Below are 20695 nucleotides of genomic sequence, written 5' to 3'. Positions count from 1 at the left end.
TAAATTAAAAAAAAAAGTCATCATAATTTACATCCAAGTGCCATTACTTATTACTGCAATACCCATTTTATCATGTTGTTAAATAATCTTACTGGATATAACAAATAGTTACATAGTAATAAAGCTATACCATAATCTTCATTCTCTTAATGAATATTAAATTTGATTCCAATTTTGTTAGATCATAAAAAAATCTATAATATAAGATGGAAAAATATATTTTTAAGTTATTTAATTATCAGTACTCAGCTACTTTCTGCAAAGGTTGAGCACGTCTCCTCTCCCAGCAGCAGTGGCTCTTTTAGGATACTCAAAGTAGTTTTGATGCCTGCCAGCTCTTCCCTAAGTATTCAAAGTATTTTCTCACTCAATAGGTTGAAAAGGAGGAATGGGCAGATCATAAGTTAGATGAGAGGGATAATCTGATCTCTGAAATGAAGTAAGTGAAGTTTGTTTAAGAGCTTAGCTAGACAAGCAAATAATGAAACAGCCTAATTCCCTTGTACTCAGGGAAAATGAATTAATGTTTGGAGCTTCCAGGTATATCATCAAAGTCATTATTATTTAAAAATGTAGTAAACGTTATTCTGATTTCATTTGTTAAATGCACACTTTATTAAATCCACATATTATATTTTAAAATATTGGTGAATAGTATGTGTTCAATGTTTATTAAAAATTTAATGGTTGATAATATAGAAATTAAAAAACACTACATATTAAAACATTTGATAAGATAGATAGCCCTTCTATCTTAGTATTGCAATTGAGTTGTTACAATTATGAATGATATTCAGAAGAAAAAGTGAAATTTCCTAGTTATACAGTTTTTGAAAACATATTAATTATATTCACATCATATTATTTTTTACACCTTTTTAAAACTATGTGCCTCAGAAACCAAGTAAAATATTGTGACAGTAGCATGATATAAGAAACTAGAAACCCATTTTTCATTTTCCTTTTTAATTATAAATCTATATGTAAAAATATTTAAAAATATAAAATAGTTTTCTTTAATAAGGACTCACTAATAATAAAGGTGATATGATAAATTTCATAGAAATTGATTAATATGAGATATTTTTGGAAGAAACATGTTTTAAAATGACAATATGATGTAGAAAGGTTTAAAAAATGAGGGAAATTCATTCAATAGCTCAAGGCAGAACATAAAAATTTAATAAAATTGTGTAAGCAATTGAAAAAATTACTATATAAATAAAAATGGCATTAATTTTGTAAAGCAAACTATGTTAGCTAAAATATCTTCATAGCAGTGAGTAGATCTGAAAAGAATCATTAGCTACTGAGAAATAAGTATTTTTCATCTAGAGATTGAGATCAAGTAGTTGACTGGTGAGAAAAAAATAAATATATAAGTATAGATAATGTAACAATTATAGTTATAAAAAGTTAATGATTTTTTATTGGTTATTATAACTATAAAATTGGAAAGCAATGAATATTGGTAAGGCAGCATTTCAAACTTAGTTAAGAATTTGGGATATTAATCAACTTTTGTGTTAAACTGAGTTAAAATTATTTTGGAAAATGCAAATTAGTAAATTTTGTAAACAGAGTAATGATAAGTGTTAAACCATCTATTGAGAGACATTTAATGAGTTGCTGCAGATACAACCATTATTGGGCAGAGGGTTACAGTCTTTAAGAGACCATCACCTAGGTTTGTGAGAGATCAGACACATCCATGTGGAAATCATAGCCAATATGATAGAACATTGTTGGGCAGGGCCAAGCATCAAGGATAAATTAGGGAATATATCAGTGTAACTCCTTTCTTTGCTCATGCATTAGTCATCTGGACTGCTGTAATAAATTACCATAGGCTGGGTGGCTGAAACAGCAGACATTTGTTTCTCACAGTTCTGAAGGCTGGGAGTCCAAGATCAAGGTGCCAACCGATTCATTTCCTGGTAACATCTCTCTTCCTGGCTTTCAGACATCACCTTCTCACTGTGTCCTCACATGGTGGAGAGAGCACTCTGGCCTGTCTTCCTCTTCTTATAAGACAGTGATCCCACCATGAGAGCCCTACCCTCACAACCTTATCTAAACCTAATTACTTCCCAAAGGCCCTTCTTCCAAATAACATCACACTGGAGGTTAAGGCTTCAGTGTATGAATTTTGAGGGGACATAATTTAGTCCATAGAAGCTCACATCACCCAAAGTTAAGAACCCACTTGTGTTTGGAGTTTTCAGCAATTGGAACAAGCTTCCTCTGAGCCACTACAAATGTTGTGACTGATATTATATCTATTCTATCAGGGATCATGTAAACATTGTCTATTTATCCAATAACTACATTCAGTGTGAAAGATTCCAGTGAATTTTTTACAAATAAGAAAAATTTGCTAACAACTTTAAATTAAAACCAAAAGATTCAAAGAGATAAAACTATATGATGGTATAACTCAAAAGTATGCATTTATAAGTCCTTAGGTACACTTATATTCTCTAGAATATGAACAAATTGATATAATTCTATGAAATTTACTGCATATGATATTCTATGCAAAATAGAGCCTTTAGTCACACAAATTGTCCAAGATAATGACTGTAATTATGCTTCCAGGATGACTTTCTACTGGTCAACATGACCTAGGCAGAAGATTGTTTTGAGTTATATAGGGAGGTCAAATCAATAATAATTAGACTCTTTCTACTTGACTGGGGGAAATGGGTCAATCAGGGTTAGTACCCACTTGTGATATAAGGGTCTTGGGAAATGGAAAAATTAAGAAACAAGCTCCCTCTGAACCACTGGAGATGTTGTGATTGGCGCTACATCTATATTATCAGGGATCATACAACAAGGACAGACACAGCCCTATGACACTGACTGCTATTTGAACCATTAGTTGGCAGAGAGCCATGGATCACGAGGCATTAGTACCTTGATTTGTGAGTAGTCAACCACATCCAAGTAGAGACCAAGACCTATTTGAAAAGATCCTTCAGCAGGCTGGGACCAAGCAGTCAAAATAAAGTATGGAACAAGTTTTCAGTGTCATTTCATTATTTGTCACATAACCCTTTTTTTTTTTTTTTTTTTTTTGTGGTACGCGGGCCTCTCACTGTTGTGGCCTCTCCCGTTGCAGAGCACAGGCTCCGGACGCGCAGGCTTAACGGCCATGGCTTACGGGCCCAGCCGCTCTGCGGTATGTGGGATCTTCCCGGACCGGGGCACAAACCCATGTCCCCTGCATCGGCAGGCGGACTCTCAACCACTGCGCCACCAGGGAAGCCCCCCTTCTTCTTTTGTAATGCCTGTTATAAACATTGCTAAACAGGTTCCATTTAGGAGATTTTGTATTTTATACATGGTCTATAAATTATTAAAACTATCTCAAAAGCAGTTCTACAACACTTACTTTATATTTACCAAGCACAGGGCACTTATTATATACCTGCTGTTGGTTTAAGTGCTTATTAAAATATTCATTCACATACAGTAGTAAGGAGAGGGTTCTACCTTTTCCTCTAATTTCCTCTGGGATCTAGAGTATTTCCAGAGAAGTGTTCCAAGTTACTTAAAGAAGACACAGATCACTGCAGTGCCCAAGGGTTCTATAATGAGAAGCCTCTTCACCACCAAAAACTATTCACATTATGCTGAAACAGGAATAACCACAAACTGCTAAGACTTAGTCTGTGATTTATATTAAAAATTATATTAAGAATGACACATAGGTAACACAGTATCTTGAGAATGCCCAGAGATTATTCTGATAATTTTTTTCCCAGAATTTATAAGATCCATCTATTTACTAACTCCGACTAGATTTTCCCTGAAATAATATAAAAGAATAGAAAGCATACAACTTTGTATTTGCCTTCTTCTGTGACTCACAAAATAGTAAATGGTATGGTGTAGTTCACTTAATCAAGTATAATAAAGAAAATATAGAGATTCGAAGTAAAAGCATCATAATATTCATTTCTAATTGATGTACGATATGAGGCCAGCAATGGAGAAATAGTAAGAGAATTATTCTTGTGTATTCACTGAAATAAAACTCTGCTTTATCCCCCGTATGCCTCCACTGAACAAAGCATCCTTCTCCATTTTAAAACTCTTAGGTCACTTAAAGCTAAATTGCAGGAGGTAAACATTGTCATGCCCATAGGAGAAATTCAGTCACTCTTACTTAACAGGTCCATTCCACTCTTGTCCTCTTTGTTCAAACGTCAGTCTTGACTGTTCCCTCAGGAGTTAAATTCAGACCACTAAGTGATTTCATGTAGGCTACTAAATTGCCTGCAGAGATGAACAATTTTCAATCATTATCCATGTGGCTTTGGAAGACTGGCCCTAGAGTGAAAGGTCTTAAATCACACAACCAATCCCCTGAAATTTCTGTACTCTCCTAAAATATAAATAAATTCCCTACAATAAGTGCAACGGTGAATTTCCCTTCACAAACTTTAATGTTTGGGGTTGTATTAAGTAGCAATAAAAATGATATAGTGAAAATGCCTACTGTATGTCTAGATCAGATAAAATTCTTGTTTACAAATTCCTTAAACTCAACAGCTATGAAGGCAGATGCAGTGTTATTCATGATAGCATCTAGCAACCCACGTATTGAAAAAGCTAATTCAGAACATAATTTCTCCTTGGTGGAATAAATCCCAGCCCTGTTGATATAATTTTCTGTGATGACAATCAAGACTTCCCAATTCTCCCCTCCCCTTAGCTATCTAAGGCAGAATCTCCACAAAACATTAGAAAACCCCAAGTGATGTAGAAATTAAAAATTATGGATTCCCTTTTCTGAATAAAAGCTATAGGATTATTATTAATGATCACCCATTCATAAGCTTAGTAAAAGTTAACATTTGTTAAGACCTTACTCCTGAAATAATAGGTAAGAAGAGGGTTGACTCTAGGTAAGACATAACTATGCCACTTAAGTGTCTTAATTCTCTAGATGTTTGCAGTCTCCACATTCAATAAGGAAGAACAAATATGACTCCATATTAGATCTGTTTTCTTTTTTCTTTTCTTTTTTTTTTTTTTGTGTGGTATGTGGGCCTCTCACTGTTGTGGCCTCTCCCGTTGCGGAGCACAGGCTCCGGACGTGCAGGCTCAGTGGCCATGGCTCACGGGCCCAGCCGCTCTGCGGCATGTGGGATCTTCCCAGACTGGGGCACGATCCCGTGTTCCCTGCATCGGCAGGCGGACTCTCAACCACTGCGCCACCAGGGAAACTCTAGATCTGTTTTTTTTTTTTTTTTTTTTTTTTTTTTACTTTAACCTTTGCATTCTATTTGTTTTGCTACAAGTTAATCACTAAACTGCTGTTACCTATAACTTAAAGCATATATAAGCTCATCTCTGGGAACCCCGCCTTCCATGCCTGAACTTTAAGCTAAAATACATTTGTTCAGTTCACAAAAAACATTCTGACCAGACCCACCATGAAAGGCTGCAGGAAATAAGAAATTAACATCCTTTAAGCCTGGCTGAAACCAGGAAATATTTGCAGCAACTATCACCTTTACTACTTTACTGCTTCACCTCCCCAATCTTTGATCTATAAAAGAAACTAGCATCCAAACCTGGGTAAGATGGTTCTCTGGGACACTAGTCCACCATCTTCTCAGTCTGCTGGCTTTCTGAATAAAGTCGCTATTACTCCCCAACAACTTGTCTCTCGATTTATTGACCTGTTGTGCAGCAAGCAGTACAAGCTTGGACTTGGTAACACATATAGAGTAGGTTTTAATATTGGCATAACTAGTATAACTTGTCAGACTTGAGGAGGAAACCTACCTTTTAAAGAATGCTGTCACTAGAGTTACACACACAATGATTCCAGTCTCAGCTCTGCCTCCTTTTAGGTGAGTAACTTTGAGCAGTTATTTAACCTCTGATATTCATTTCTTACCCGAAATTTAGGAAGAACAATAGCAACTACTGATACGACTCCTAAGAGACTTAAAAGAGATGCAGTAAAGCACTAAATACAGTATTTGGCACACAGGAATTCATTAAAAAATGTTCGCTGAGTTATTATTCAGAATACATGGATAGGTTAGAAAGTCATTCCCTAGATTATTTTTCTTCAGTGAAAATTACATTTATCCATTTTCAGATACATAGAGTTGACCCAAGGATAATTTACATCTCCCCTTTGACTGCTTCCAGATTCTCAGGCAATGTTCTGGTAATCTGATAACTTCTCTGAGGCTGGATTTGGCCTCTGATTTCTAGTGCTTTTTACCAGATGTTTCCCGAAGTGCTTTTACAGGGAATTCTAGAGACACAGAGTGACACAGATTCAAATAATATTATATCTGAGATCATTGCAACTTTAAAGTCAGCACGCTGTTCTCAAAAGGGGTTCTTGTGAATCAACATACTGGAGAGGTTTTAATTAACATGTGACGTATCACAGCCTTGGTTGAGGCTGTGTATTCATGAGCGTGATTCTACAGGTATCTTGCCTTTGGCAATATAACCTAGCCCTTGAGTATCATTGTCAAGGGCTGATGCTATAGAAGTTCTAGTGTTTTGGTCTGTACATATAATTTCCGAAATAACCTTCATGTTTTATACATCTTCTCTTTGAGTTCTTGATTTTGCAAGCAACGTCTGCAATAGCCTACAGAGGGACCACAAGAATTATGTGGATCTAAGCTTCATCTGGAGTGTACATTTCATGTTCTCAGGTAATAGTGTTGGTTAGGGCTCTTTTTGAACATTTATATTAGAAATTTCTTCTATAAATTTGAGATGATGCTGCAAATAATGATATAATTTCTGCTAGAAATAATGAGATAGTCTGTGGGGGTAAAATTCTGGGAAAGTCAGATTTCAGAGATTGGCCAATTGTATGCAGACTACTGTAGGTATTCAGAAATATGCTGCATTGGGCTTCTATTAGCTTCCAAGGTGATGAAACAGATAGAAATTAATATTCATATGGTAAGTTGCACACACACATACATGCACACTGATAGAAATGGTTTATAATTTACAAATGTCTGTACTAAGCCAACATAACAAGGTGCAGGCAGAACAGCTGTGTGTGTCTCACACATATGAAACCTGGATCGTAGCTAAAGGGAACACCACCCTGAATAGGGAAACAATTTGCAGCAAGATATCCTCCTGGGGACTGGACACCCAGGGAGGCTTACACCTGAGAAGTGGAGAATGGTGTAGAGTCTCCTGCTTTATACAGTCTTTGTCCTGCAGTTAAGGTATTCTAGCTTTTCTTGACCTTAAAGAGACTCTTAACCTTGGGTTGACATGAAAGTTTGGTTCAATAGAGTTGTCACTGAAGGGTTTCAAAACAAACTTCATATATGAATTTTTCTCAGAACATATTATTATTTAAAATATTTCAAAATATAATCCTAGAAGAATTCATGCAGGTCCAAATGTAAGCAACAAAATACCTTCTTCAGGTTACGGTTTCAATTAAGATATTTAATTTTCTGGTCAATGAATTATATAAAATTTTGCAAATAGGCATAAAATGGTTGTACATTTGACCTTATAGACAACTTAGGGGAAAATGTGTAGGATCAAACTGAACTACTTATGGCCTATATCTATCCTTTCACACGTCTCTTATTTTCTTACTAAGTTAAATGCAGGAATGAAATATATTATCCATTACATGTGTAAATACATATATAGACACACCTATATATAATATACATTTTAACTCTGTGATATAATTTAGCTCAGGGTTTTGAATACCACAGATGCTTAACTCTCACTGAGTTCATTTAAATTTGTAAATGAAAAATTTTAAAAAATGAATGAATGATTGAAAAAGTGTCTAAAATTCTTTTTAGTTCTTATTGATGTTGTTAGTTTGAATTAAATATATACTTCTACATCAACACTACCACTCCAACTCCCCAACCAGACAAATAGCAATTAGATTATTATTTTTAACCTTTGAGATAATTTTATAAGACAATATTCGTTGGTAAATTCATTGCCTTCAATGATTGTATGATGAATTGTGTTGAGAGTCAAAATTCCTGACAGAAGCAGTAAGAGATTCCATTGGAGGAGAAAAATCTTTCTGACAGGTTAACATTTGTAAAAGGCTGTGTCATATCTCATGGGCAAGAGCTGTTTTTTACCCAGTTGTGTCAACTGAAATTTTTCCATGTATATGTGTGTGTGTGTGTATATACACACACACACACATATACATACTATATATTCCATATATATAATTTTCAACTGAAAATTTATTCCATATATACATATCCTATACATGCAAAGAATGATTACTGTCCTTCTTGGCATGAGCAAACCATCTAAATCAAATAGAAGAGTCTATATAAGTTAAATACACATGTAAACTAAATAGATTGAAATACACAATCTGGCAGGGATTATCATATTTCTGGAGGAAAAAAGCACAATTTTGAGAATCAGAGATATGTAAGAAATACTTTTGACTACTATTTTTAATGGTATGCTTTTAAACATCTTCACAATTTTTGTGAACAGCATTGAAAGGAATATGTACTCAGTACTGAATTAAGGGACATGCAATTCCATACTGGAAATGGATCTCATTATTTTAAAATGGTGTAAAAACACATTCCTCACTATGAGAACATTTTAACACCCACAATACACAATAGATTCAAACAGGAAAGAAGAGCTATTAAGAAAATTGGATGGGGAGTAGTTCCCTCCATTATATTTTAAAAAAGCCTGTATTTTACTAAAGTATATTTAGAAATAATAGCTATCCCTTTGTAGCTATTGTTTAGTTGATAGCTGTGTAGTTTATTTGGTAAAATAAACTTGAATATCACTTAGGGTCATAAACACAGTCAGTAAGGTCCTCAACTTTTCAAAGATTTATACAGAAGAACATAGATATTGTAATATATAAGTAGGTTTTATAGTCTTGAGAGTCCAGAAGCCAAAATGATTTTTAAAAGAGTGCTGATACTTTCTTACCTATTGCATATTCAGTGGGCATTATCTGTAGTGTTATCTGATTATCTTTGAGTTTCCATAAAACACTTTACATATAACAGCCGCTTCTAGAGGACCACCTCCAAGGGCTCTCCAGAGGACTTCCTCATCTGTAATAATGCTAGCATCTGCGAAACCCTGTGTCTTTTCTGGGGTAGCCCACGTTGTGTGCAATCCACACACAACACAAAGACTGCTTAGAATTTCGGTGAAGGCTCATAATGTCCATTCTTAGAGTAAGATAAAACGGATGTCCATTGTTAAACTTTAAAAACACTTGGAGATCAAACAAAATCTGACATTAAGAAGATCTTACCACATTATTAGCTCTTCTGACTCTTCAGTGATAGTAAATTCCCAAGTATACTATTATTTAGAGGAAGCAGCATTGTACTTCCTTACTTTGTAAAGCTAAAGTAGGTCAGGACACCTAGGTGGGTGTCACATATTGGTGTTTCTTATCTTCAGAGAAGGAGTTTATATTAGATACATTTTCATTAATATTAATTTCCTTCCATATTTTATATTTCATGAGGTAATTGATTTATATCTATTATAGTTATTATCAACAAGAAAGTTAATTTAGAATATATGCATCATTTTAAAAAACTAAACCGGTGAAACCTTATCTAAATGTAACAAGATATTACATTTCCTGATACCAAACCTCAAAGAAGGATGTTCAAGAAATGGCTCAAGATCATGAGTTTGTGCACTGTGGAGTACAAACCTCAGTGAGAATCAGCAGCCACAACCCCCATGGACACCCATCATTTCTTAAATAGTGTCTTCTGGCTGGTAAATTTCTTCACTAAGGCATTAATGTAAGGACTGACAGTCAATGGACAACTAATCCTTATTACCTGTCAATACAGTTAAAAAAGTGATACTTCAACAATATCCGGGCTTACATATGTTTCACTTTTGTACACACAGTATACAGAGAAGAGGCACAATCTAAGTTGGGTGTGTAAGTCATAAGTTATAACCTCTAAGCAAGGAAATGAGACAAACCAACAAAAACCCAACAATAACAACAATAAAAAAACCCAGAAGAATAGCTTTTCATTGTCTGAAAATTAAGAAGAGGAAAAGAAAAGAAACAGTAACCAAGGGGAAAAACAAAACAAACAAACAAAACCAGGAGAACTATCAAGGTTTTAGCTAGACTTCATCCTGTCAGTTCTGTGTTGGGTTATTAACAGTTGCCCTTCAGTGGGCATTTGTCAGAGACTGTCCTAGATAGTTCATATGTTGTCACTAAATCAAAAAAAAAAAAAAAAAAAAAACAGGAAGCAAGCAGTGTTACTCACGTTGCAGAGATCAAACAAATGATACACACAGAGGCTAACTTGTCTGAAGTGACACAACTACAAAACAGTGGAGTTCGGATTCAGACCAAAGTGGGCCTCATTCCAGTCCATCATGCTATTATACCTCATTCAGTACCACAACTCATTTCAAAATTTCAATATTGGAGGATTTGACAAAGAAGCAGAGCAACTCAAAAACATGCAATTCCTTCTCATTCTAAGAAGATCTTCTCCTTTGAAGAACCCTATTGAAGTACTAGCATCAATCCTAGTGAACCAGAGTGGACACATCAACCCTAGATGTGTCCATCCAGGCAGATAACCCCCCAATTCTTTAAACTGTAGCATATAATGCATTGTGTTGTTTTTAGAAATGTCTCTTTCTCCAACCAGATACCTTTTATAATATTATATATATATATATATATATATATATATATATAATCAACATGCTATGTATATATTTTTTCTAAAGGTATTTTGGCAAGCAAATGTGTAAGCAGAACAATATTTGGGGAATCCAAAATTTATTTATTTATTTACAAACTATAGTCACATTCATGTTCATCTAACATGTTTATGTATATCCTTATAATTAATTCTTAAATTTTATAAAATACGTCTGAGTTTAAAAGATTTGTTTGAACTCCTTTATTATTAGAATTTTTACAATGCATCATTAGCCTGGTACAATAGAAATAGTGGTAGCTTAAGAATCATAATCTAAGGCAGTGGTCCCCAACCTTTCTGGCATCAGGGACCGGTTTTGTGGAAGACAATTTTTCCAAGGACGGGGGCAGGGATGGTTTTGGGATGATTCAAGTGCATTGGTTTATTATGGTCTCTGTGCAGTCAAACCTCTCTGCTAATGATAATCTGTACTTGCAGCCACTCCCCAGTGCTAACATCACCGATTCAGCTCCACCTAAGATCATCCAGCATTAGAGTCCCATAAAGAGTGTGCAACCTAGATCCCTTGCATGCACAGCTCAAGTAGGGTTCACACTCCTATGAGAATCTAATGCCACCGCTGAACTGACAGAGGCGGAGCTCAGGTGGTAATGAGAGCGATGGGGAGTGGCTGTAAATACAGATGAAGCTTTGCTTGCTTCCCCGCTGCTCACCTCCTGCTGTGAGGTTTGGTTCCTAACGGACCACAGACTGGTACCGGTCCGTGGTCTGGGGGTTGGGGACCCCTGATCTAAGGCAAAATGCTTAACTTCGCATTCTTGATTTCCTCTGAGTAAAATGGGTTATACATTTTATAAGATAAAACTCAATCACAAGGCAAACTTTGAAAAATTCAGTTTTAAAAAAATATTACAGATAATTTGTGCAGTACTTAGCAAATAGTACTCGTTTAATAAATGTTAATGATCAGCATATCTGTCGCACTACAGTTCCTTTCGAGATTTTTATTTAGCCTATATTTATATTTATATAGTAATTTGAAGCTCATGAAATGCTTAATTACTATTATCTCATTGATTTTTATAACCTTGTGAAGTAGATGGGACTTGTATCACTGGTGCTGTTTACACAGAAACCAACTAAGGTTCAAATATCCAGTGATATTGATCATACAGCTACAGAGCTGAGTACTGGGGACCAGTTAACACCTAATTTAGCAGCATTTATATTATACAACACTCTTTCTGTTTGTGATGCATTTTAGTATAAACCACTGGATTAACTCATTCACTGTAACTTTAGTGACCGTCAAAAGTAATACTTGGAAAAGTGTTTACCTTGTTCACAAATTAGAGGATCTTACTTTCTTTTCAAGGTGTGCAAACCTGAACATTAAATTGTACGAGAATTCTATTCTGAGGGATAATAATCTTTAAAAAAATAGTGTTTCTGAAGTTCTGTAAGACCTTTTCCATGTGCCTAACATGACTTCCTTTAATTTTTTTCTCTGAATCATTTCCCTTTACAATGATAGAGACAAGAACACATTGACTCTAATGCATCAAGTTTAGTATTTATTTACATTCTTCAACACAGTCTTGGAAATGTCAGTCATTAATCTACCGCCAGGTATCAGCTAGTGAAATATGTCCTTGATTTCCCTCCTTCAGAAAGGGTTAACTTTGTATACAAGGCCTTCCAGAGCAAAAACTTAAAATTCTCTTTTAGCTAATTGTGAAATATACTGTTATAAGGACCTAATAATTACTGTGTGAAATATAAACCCAAGCAAATGGCTTGTAATTGTCTATGCCAATGTCCAAAGTCATTGGCTAAAGCTCACCTCTGTGAATACAGGGTAAGACCTCTGTGTCAAACCTGTGCCCTGCCATTGGAGGGAAATATAAACCTTTGTTAGCTGTAAAGTCACTCAGGCTTATCTCCTGTGTCACAGAGCAGAAAAGGAGCAAAGAAAAACCCTGTGTGCTTAATGAGACTTGACAATCCATCCTTAATGGCAAATTAATATACTTTGTACTTAGATGGACCTTTTTATTTTCTCCTAATTGCAAGATACTAACCAGATGCCACAGCCTGCATTTCAGACTGGAAAACTATTAGTTTATCCCACCCAGCCACAATCTCTGCATATTGCTTTACTAAGAATGACACATTTGAAGAATTCATAATTAGATTTTAGTATCTGATAATTAAATAATTAATTAAAATAAAATGGGTCACATATGGACCAATAATGCCTGTCTCATCAACCAAGAATTATTAGTTTAATTCTGTGCACCTGAAGTTAATAAGAATCAATCAAAACAGAATCTCTAACTCAAACAATTATGTTTCTAGATCTGATGGATAAATAGGCTTTGGGGATAGTATCCTAGTAATTCTAGAACATTTTTGTTTTTCTTTAAGAAAAGGAGATGGGGCAGGGAAAGTGCAGAGTAGAAATAGTGGAGGACAATACAAACTCCACTATCATTAATTTACCATGTCGATGGGAAAAAAGAAAAAACAGTTCTATCGTATGTTCTAGACACATTTGTCAAAGTATAGTGGTTTCTAGATAAACACCAACTAGATGACAGCTTTTCTCTGATTACATAAGTCTATACAGTTTTTGGTTAAACTGAGCTCTGCCTTATGACAGGTTTCAGATGTGGAAACTTATATTGCCTTTGCTACCTTCAGAAGAGAGCAAAATATCAGGTATCATGAAAGTTTAAAGAACAGATTGATTTAGGCTGAAAGGATTCAATCTAAAAATGATATTTCAACCAGGCACATTTTAATTTTTATTCCATCTCAACTAAGCTATTTAAAGGTCACAAATAGTATGTGTATCTTATGAATGTAGATTTATTTTTTTATCTGCTGAATAATTTAAACCGTATTTTTGGACAAAATACAAAGTAATTGGAAATTAGTCTACTGCAACCTAATCTATTATTTGACTAAAATTTCAAAACCATTTTTAATCCTAATGGGATTTAGAAAAAACTACTTAACTTCCTTGTCATAAGAAAAATCATTGTTTCATTTAGCATAAATAAATATATTTCCAAATCTGAAAACATCTAATAACCTAATACTTCATAAAATATTTTGATTACCAGTGCTTTAGAAAATGATAATTTGAATTATAACATTTGTAGTAATTAATGACAAAGATAAAACTTAGAAAAATCCAATTTTCTATGAATTAAATTACAGACCTGGAGGCAATAACAGAATACTAAAATCATAGAATCTAGAATCAAATGACCTTGGTTCAAATGGCAGCACAATTTCCCAGCAGTTGCATGTCTTTGAGAAAGATATGTAACTTACTTCACCTTTGTTTACTCTATTTGTAAATTTAGGATAATGATGTCACTTTTCTCAGAAACCCAGAAAGAAGATGAAGGCAATTATTACAATGCCTGGGTACATAGTAAACACTTAAAATATTACTGACAGCATGGTGATCTAGTTGGAACAGAGTTGGTCATAAAGCAAAAAAAACAATGATGCATAAAAACAAATCAGGAGTTGCAGAGAATAGTATCATTCTAATGTCATGGTCAATTTAATCAATGTTAACTTTGTCACTGCTACCATTTAAATAGTAATTATGAAGTTCTGTACCACAATATGCTAACAAATATAAAGAAGATACACAAAATAGAAAAACAAGCTTAAACACATAATGATAATTACACGAGTAAAAATTAGAAAATAAACAAAAATAGTCACCATATATTCAGTGATTCTATGTACAATATACTACTGCCAACATTTTTATGAACTTTATCTTTTTAACCTTACCACCTAACAACTATTGTTAAAATTTTAATAAATTTCCCTTACGGCTATTTATTTATTCTATTTTGGGATTACCTTTTGAAAAATATTTCTAATCTCATGCAATTTTAGATTTTTTTCATTTAATATTAAATCATCCAAAAATCTCCACATTATTCTATATATTTTTAAATTTTAGTTATTTCTTTTCATGAAATGTTTTTTAACTGATAAAAATCATACAATTTACTGTTAGTATATGACAAGTAAAACAACGCAGGAAAAAAATTATAGATAAAAATTACTCTTTTCTTTCAATATTAACACATCTCTCCTCTCCCTCCATTAAAATGTGAATTGTTTAATGTGTATTTGCCCATCTTGTTCAAAGCATATATAAACATAGACAAAAAAATGTATATAGGGATATATCAAATTTTTAGGCACAAAAGCATTATGAAAGAGGGAAATGTTTCTGGAATTGCGGAGCCCGGATGAAACTCTATTTTAGAACCAAGAAGATTAAAAGGTATTGAATCAGAATCCAGTTCAGGCTGATGGTAAATGGGAATCCTAGGATGCTGAAAAGATGGAGGCAGATGTACTGTTCATAGATAGGCAGCATCTGACTCTCCTTTCTTCCCTCAGATGGGAATGAAGTGCTGTTGATACTGAATTTGACTCCAAAGACAGGTGAGTCAATATACAGCATAACAGAAATCGACAATTTAAAATTTTTCCCAATTGGTTATTTATATGTTCAGTATAAAAGAGTAGGAGTGCGGGAATGGCAATAATTGAGCCTCTCCAGTCTCCCAGCTCATGACCTTGGGGCCAAGGGAATAAGTGCTAAAATACACTGGTTCACTTCTTCTCTGTACTGATTGTTTTTGACTAATTAAATCTGAAACAGTATAGCTTTACTTGGTGTGTATACATGTGTGCATGTGTCTGTTTGTCTATGTATATGCTATAACTTACCTAACACACTTGAGTATCATATCATACACGTTATTTGCAACTTGCTTATGTTACTTAACAATACAATATGGACATCCTTTCAAGTCAGTACATATAAAGTTACTTATTCTTTTTAAATCTTGCATAATATTTTCTACAACAGATTAAATATATTTTGTTTAACCAGTCCCTTATATCATTACCACGCAAACACTTTATTTTTGTCATTGCAATAAATAATTTAAAAATATTCGATGCAGGGCTTCCCTGGTGGCGCAGTGGTTGAGTCCGCCTGCCGATGCAGGGGACACGGGTTCGTGCCCCGGTCTGGGAAGATCCCACATGCCGTGGAGCGGCTAGGCCCCTGAGCCATGACCCCTGAGCCTTCGTGTCCGGAGCCTGTGCTCCACAACTGGAGAGGCCACAATAGTGAGAGGCCCGCATACCGCAAAAACATTCGATGCATGTATGCTTAACATATTGGCATTTTTGTTTATGTAGAAAAATTATCAAACGTGATTACTGGGTAAAATTATATACTTTTTAAAATTTTAATTAGATATGGTGATCTTAACTCCAAAATTATTATTCATAGCAACTCACAGTTCCACCGGAAACATGTAAGGGTACCAATTTTTCCATTGCCACAAAAGCATTCAATATTATTAAAAGTTTAGTTTTTGCCAATCTGATGGGTGAAATAGATAGCTCATTGTTATTTTCTTTTACATTTCTCTATTAATGATTTTTAACATTTCATATATTTATTATCCATATGCTTTTCTTCCCTTTGAATTTCCTGTTAACATAATTTGTCTATTTTTTTAAACTACATTAGTTGTATTTTTCTTATCAATTTTTAGGTGCTCTTTGCACAAGAACCATAGTAATTCTTTATTATACTTAAGTATCTCCCAGTATTCTCTTTGTATCTTGATTCTATGGTGACTTTCATCAGCAAGGCATTTTTATTCTTATGAAATTAGGTATATTAATATTTTCCTTTAAATCATTTTCATATCTTGATTAATATACTTTCTTATATCTGTTTAATACTTGAATAATTAATATTCACTTTTGAATCTTTACAATCTTCTGGATATTTTTGGTTTGTTTTCATTATTTTTATAGGTTTAAAGGTAGAATTGAGTTTTTTTATAGATGGATGGCCCAATATATCAATGTTATTTATCAACTATACTACCATTTCTTCCATTGGAAACAAATGAGGCCTCTTAATACATTAAATTCTCACAATAATCAAAAATTTCTCTGGAATTTCTTTCTAGTTAATAATATTTTCTCTATTGCTATGCCAACATTCTGATATTAAAATGGATGAGTCAAAAAATTCTTTAATGTTTTTCCTTTTCAAATTTTTCTCTCCAATTCATTCTTCACAATATACTGTAAATTATTTTTCCAGCTTTTTAAAAGATTGGGTCTTTTATATACATGTATCAAATCATCATACTGTACACCTTAAAAGGACTTACACAAGGTTATATGTCAATTAAATCTTGATAAAGCTGAGAAAAAATCAACATTAGACATCTTTTTTTAAATAATTTTTAAAAATTTTATTTATTTAATTTTGGCTGTGTTGGGTCTTGCTGGGTGCGGGCTTTCTCTAGTTATGGTGAGCAGGGGCTACTCTTTGTTGAAGTGTGCTATCTTCTCATTGTGGTGGCTTCTCTTCTTGCAGAGCGCGGGCTCTAGGCACATGGGCTTCAGTAGTGGCGCTCAGGCTCACTAGTCGTGGCTTGCGGGCTCTAGAGCACAGGCTTCAGTAGTTGTGGTGCACGGGCTTAGTTGCTCCGTGGCATGTGGGATCTTCCCAGACCAGAGCTCGAACCCATGTCCTCTGCATTGGCAGGCAGATTCTTAACCACTGTGCCACCAGGGAAGTCCTAGACATCGTTTTTAAAGGTGAGAGCTTGAAGTTTTTCCCTCAATGATTGGGAAAAATCCAAGTATGTTCCCCATGACTACTTCTATTCAGCATGACATTGGAGGTACCAAATGATTACATTTTAAAAAAATGGGTCTTTGATGGAATCTGAATTTAATATACAGATTAAATTTTTAGAAAAGACACTTTGATATTAAGTCTTCCCATACAACAATATTTTCAGCCATTTTTAGATAATTTTATTATATTCAGTGAAATTTAAAAGTTTTAGTGAATAAATTAACTCCCATATATAGTATTCGATATATATTTTTTTAACTCATGATAAGTTCATGTTTGTTTAAAAGCACATGGGAACTAAGAAAACTAAAAACACACAAGAATAAAAATAACCCCCAAAGGATATAATTAATTCTTTCATATTTCTTTCCAATTTATTTCTTATTTCAGTTTTTTAAAAATAAAATTTTAGTATTCTACTTTTAGACTTTTCTGTCATGGGAATTTAATAATTACTGGAATTTTAAAGTTGCTTATTTTTCCCTATTACTAATCATAAGTAAGTCTACATCTTTGTGCACTTTAATTTTTAACTTTGTTATGGATTCCTAGAATAAAAATAAACTGATCAAGGGATGTACCTGATTTTTCTGTATCTTCATCTGATTTTCCCCCCTAAGAACAGCCAATTATTCCAACACCATTCACTGAACAATAATTTGGTTAACCAATGGTTGCAATACATTTCTTATACACATGAGGATTATGCTAATTATTGTATGTACAGATGTGTATTGTATGAATATATAAAGTGCTACTCTTACTACGTTTCTTTTAAATAGTGTATAGAAATGTAACTATATACTTTTAGATAAGAACTTTGGAATAATTTGTCACTTTCCAAATTGTTTAAGAATTTGGTATTTCATTGGATTGCTATACAAACTATAAATTAATTTGAAAAAATCTATATCTTTACAATAGTCAATCTTGCCTCCTAGAAACATGGCTGGTATATATTAATTTACTTAAGGCTTCTTTTAAAATCCTTGAGTAAAGTTCTAATTTTTAAATTACAGATCAATAGGTCCCAGTCCTGGAAGTACAAAAGAACCACGTAAGGAGTTTCTAAAAAGATGACAGCTGGACTCCATCCCCAAAGATCTTGATTTTATGAGACTGAGACAGAAAGACAGAAATGCAGACTTAAAAATAGACATAGATCAATAGATTAATATACTCTAACTTTCTTGAACACATGTTTATTATAATGTGTTTTTTTTTTGGTTTATATAATTGGTTTTCATTTTGTCTGCGGGAAATCATCATTCTGAAATATGTTATTATGTTTACGTCTTATTGCATTGACCATGGACGTAACAGAATAATATTAAATAGGAAGTATTTTGATGACTTGAATTGGAATATCACAAAGTTTCACAGTTTTATAAAGAATTACATTGGCAAATCAATTGTGTGTGAATGTGTATATAAGACATGATTCATTATTTCTAACATTCTAAAATATCTATGAAGAAAGTTAAATTGGATGTGTAAATGACATTTGAAGGGTAACAGTATGTATTTTTTAAATGTTATTTGAGTTTGAAGAGCAAAAGAAACACATAAATTTATATAACTGCATCATTTTAAGGAGTCTTAGAAAATAGTATATTAAAATTGGAATGTTGGCCTAGAACTTATCTCCTTGTGAACTGCAGTGTTTTGTAAAAACAGTAACATTTCCTACACACACACAGAGTAAATTCGATGAGTACAATGAACATTCCATATGTAAACAGCACTGCAGATGATGACTTATATGTTACATTCAAGGTTATTAACATGAACCTCAGTATTAAAAGAAACGATCCGATCAAGTTTGACAGCCAGAATTGAAGATTATTGTTTAATATCATCTTGTCATTCCCAATAATTATAATATATGTGAGGGAGGTTGCATATTCTCAACTTAGTCCTGTCAACAACATTAATTATTTGACAGAACTAATTATTTTGAGAATAAAATTCTGCTCAACGGGGGTAGAAATTACACTTCGACATGCAAACCTAGCTCCCAGGCTATGCTGCCAGAACACCCAGATCACATTTAATTTCCATTAGTAATGCCAGTCATTATTTTAATATGATTGCACAGTGTTGTAAAATGTCCTCTTTTTATGAAAAGCAATTAATTTTCATTTAGTAACATTTTGGTTGCCAAGTATTTAGAAGTGACTCCTCAGAATGCAGTTTTCCTACAAATACCTGTATTAACCCCCAAATCAGTATTAGAATGGAGATAAGGACAAGCAGAATAAAACATAAAGACCTGGATTTTAATTGCCATCATTAATACCACATTAATTTTGAACACTCCCATTCATGCCAGGACATCAGTAACAAAAAGAACTTTTCTAGTTCTAGAGCTACAGGATAAGATGTTAAATAGCAGCACTTAAAAATAGTTCATTAAAAAAAAACTATATATATATAGGAATGAAATAAGCATGTGTAATGTTTTTTCATCAGATTTGATTGCATTCTGATTGTAGATGTTATAAGTTATTCAGCTTTGATTATCAGTAAAGTTTACCAGATGTCATGAAGTAAAAGGCCAGAACAAGTTTGCAAAATAAACACTGCAGCTCTAAAAGACACAGAAAAGCAACCATTTGCAACATTTTGAAGATTGTTTTTTTTTAAATCATCATATTTCAGTTTTATAGTTAGTACTACATACATGATGTTAAATTATACTTCAGATTATCCTGGTTGTAGAAGAAAATAAATTATTTACAAATCATCTTATCTATAAACTCTCAAAAAAGAGAATAGGTTTTTGCTCAAGAAATGCCAATGAGTTTAATGATCCCTCAATTAAGTGCAAGGTTAGACCTTTTCCCTAGAAATGTGAGGAAGCACCATGATTTTTTCTTGATTGGCTTTGCCTTGTCTGGGAGTTCCCTAAATCACACCGTAGGAGGATAAGTCACAACAAGTCTCCACTGTCTGTGTTCAATGCTTAAAATACACCACTGTTTTACTGGTTAAAAGGTGGTAATACGGGTAAACAAACTTTAAATAAAAATAATTGCCCATTGACAGATGAATGGATAAAGAAGATGTGGTATATATATATATATATATATATATATATATATATATATATATATATACCCAGTGGGATATTACTCAACCATAAAAAAGAATGAAATAATACCATTTGCAGCAACATGGATGGACTTAGAGATTATCATACTAGTGAAGTAAGTCAGACAAAGAAAGACAAATATAGTATATCACTTATATG

This window comes from Leucopleurus acutus, assembly GCF_964270905.1.
Source record: "Leucopleurus acutus genome assembly, chromosome: 17".
Taxonomy (NCBI): Eukaryota; Metazoa; Chordata; class Mammalia; order Artiodactyla; family Delphinidae; genus Leucopleurus; species Leucopleurus acutus.
This window is presented reverse-complemented; position numbering follows the sequence as displayed.